The sequence below is a fragment of the Carassius auratus genome, unplaced genomic scaffold, assembly GCF_003368295.1.
Source record: "Carassius auratus strain Wakin unplaced genomic scaffold, ASM336829v1 scaf_tig00218246, whole genome shotgun sequence".
Taxonomy (NCBI): Eukaryota; Metazoa; Chordata; class Actinopteri; order Cypriniformes; family Cyprinidae; genus Carassius; species Carassius auratus.
Genome location: NW_020529408.1, coordinates 20,001 through 22,500, shown reverse-complemented (window position 1 = coordinate 22,500; position 2,500 = coordinate 20,001). Strand labels below are relative to the sequence as shown.

Here is a 2,500-nt window from a genome sequence, read left to right as displayed (position 1 = left end):
GGCGGTCTCTCATCCAAGTACTAACCAGACCTAAACCTGTTAATATGCAGAGATCGGGCATTGACTCTTTTTTTTTGCAAGATTATTATATAATTCGTGAAAAATATCCAAAAAGTTTAAAGCACCTGGTATTCCCAGGCAGTCTCCCATCCATGTACCAACAAGGCCCAAACCTGCTAATATTCAGAGATCGGCCATTGACTCTTTTTTTTTTGCAAGATTATTATATAATTTATGAAAAATATCCACAAAGTTTAAAGCACCTGGTATTCCCAGGCAGTCTCCCATCCATGTACTAACTAGGCCCAAACCTGCTAATATTCAGAGATCGGCCATTGACTCTATGTTTTGGCAAAATTGTTCTATACTAAGTGAAAATTTTCCAAAAAGCTTAGAGCACCTGGTATTTCAAGACGGTCTCCCATCCAAGTACTAACCAGACCTAAACCTGCTAATATGCAGAGATCTGGCATTGACTCTTTTTTTTTTTTTTGCAAGATTATTATATAATTCGTGAAAAATATCCAAAAAGTTTAAAGCACCTGGTATTCCCAGGCAGTCTCCCATCCATGTACTAACAATGCCCAAACCTGCTAATATGCAGAGATCGGCCAATGACTCTATGTTTTGGCAAAATTGTTCTATACTAAATGAAAAATTTCCAAAAAGCTTACAGCACCTGGTATTCCCAGGCGGTCTCCCATCCAAGTACTAACCAGGCCCAAACCTGCTTAGCTTCAGAGATCAAACGAGATCTGTCATAGCCAGGTTGGTATGGCCGTAAGCGAAGACTGCTCCGAAGAGAGGGCTATTTAAAATTCTGCCAATCTACTGGCCAGTACATTATATAAGTAGGAAAGAAAACCCAAAAGCTTAAAAAGCCTGCTATTCCTAGGCGGTCTCTCATCCAAGTACTAACCAGACCTAAACCTGCTAAGATTCAGAGATTGGGCATTGACTTTTTTTTTTTTTTTTTTTTTTTTGCAAGATTAGTATATAATTCGTGAAAAATATCCAAAAAGTTTAAAGCACCTGGTATTCCCAGGCAGTCTCCCATCCATGTACCAACAAGGCCCAAACCTGCTAATATTCAGAGATCGGCCATTGACTCTTTTTTTTTGCAAGATTATTATATAATTCATGAAAAATATCCACAAAGTTTAAAGCACCTGGTATTCCCAGGCAGTCTCCCATGCATGTACTAACCAGGCCCAAACCTGCTAATATTCAGAGATCGGCCATGTTTTGGCAAAATTGTTCAATACTAAGTGAAAATTTTCCAAAAAGCTTACAGCACCTGGTATTTCAAGGCGGTCTCCCATCCAAGTACTAACCAGGCCCAAACCTGCTTAGCTTCCGAGATAAGACGAGATCGGGCATGTCCAGGTCGGTATGGCCGTAAGCAAAGTCTGCTGCGAAGAGAGGGCTATTTAAAGTTCAGCCAATCTACTCGCAAGTACATTATATAAGTAGGAAAGAAAACCCAAAAGCTTAAAGCGCCTGGTATTCCTAGGCGGTCTCTCATCCAAGTACTAACCAGACCTAAACCTGCTAATATGCAGAGATCTGGCATTGACTCTTTTTTTTTTTTTTTGCAAGATTATTATATAATTCGTGAAAAATATCCAAAAAGTTTAAAGCACCTGGTATTCCCAGGCAGTCTCCCATCCATGTACTAACAAGGCCCAAACCTGCTAATATTCAGAGATCGGCCATTGACTCTTTCTTTTTGCAAGATTATTATATAATTCATGAAAAATATCCAAAAAGTTTAAAGCACCTGGTACTCCCAGGCAGTCTCCCATCCATGTACTAACCAGGCCCAAACCTGCTAATATTCAGAGATCGGCCATGTTTTGGCAAAATTGTTCTATACTAAGTGAACATTTTCCAAAAAGTTTAAAGCACCTGGTATTCCCAGGCAGTCTCCCATCCATGTACTAACAAGGCCCAAACCTGCTAATATGCAGAGATCGGCCATTGACTCTATGTTTTGGCAAAATTGTTCTATACTAAGTGAAAAATTTCCAAAAAGCTTACAGCACCTGGTATTCCTAGGCGGTCTCCCATCCAAGTACTAACCAGGCCCAAACCTGCTGAGCTTCCGAGATCAAACGAGATTGGGCATGGCCAGGTTTGTATGGCCGTAAGCCAAGAGTGCTGCGAAGAGAGGGCTATTTAAAGTTCAGCCAATCTACTCGCCAGTACATTATATAAGTAGGAAAGAAAACCCAAAAGCTTAAAGCGCCTGGTATTCCTAGGCGGTCTCTCATCCAAGTACTAACCAGACCTAAACCTGCTAATATGCAGAGATCGGGCATTGACTCTTTTTTTTTGCAAGATTATTATATAATTAGTGAAAAATATCCAAAAAGTTTAAAGCACCTGGTATTCCCAGGCAGTCTCCCATCCATGTACTAACAAGGCCCAAACCTGCTAATATTCAGAGATCGGCCATTGACTCTTTTTTTTTTGCAAGATTATTATATAATTCATGAAA

General features: G+C 40.0%; 2 non-coding genes and 1 pseudogene across 2 annotated transcripts; all 3 read right to left on the bottom strand.

Annotated features, from left to right (window-relative positions):
- Positions 1-667: 667 nt before the first annotated feature.
- On the bottom strand, positions 668-786 carry LOC113104839 (5S ribosomal RNA). The gene has a single exon (XR_003292151.1). It is a non-coding gene; the product is annotated as a 5S ribosomal RNA (ribosomal RNA).
- A 499-nt stretch (positions 787-1,285) lies between these two features.
- On the bottom strand, positions 1,286-1,404 carry LOC113104847 (5S ribosomal RNA). The gene has a single exon (XR_003292159.1). It is a non-coding gene; the product is annotated as a 5S ribosomal RNA (ribosomal RNA).
- A 629-nt stretch (positions 1,405-2,033) lies between these two features.
- On the bottom strand, positions 2,034-2,152 carry LOC113104854 (uncharacterized; annotated as a pseudogene).
- Positions 2,153-2,500: the final 348 nt, after the last annotated feature.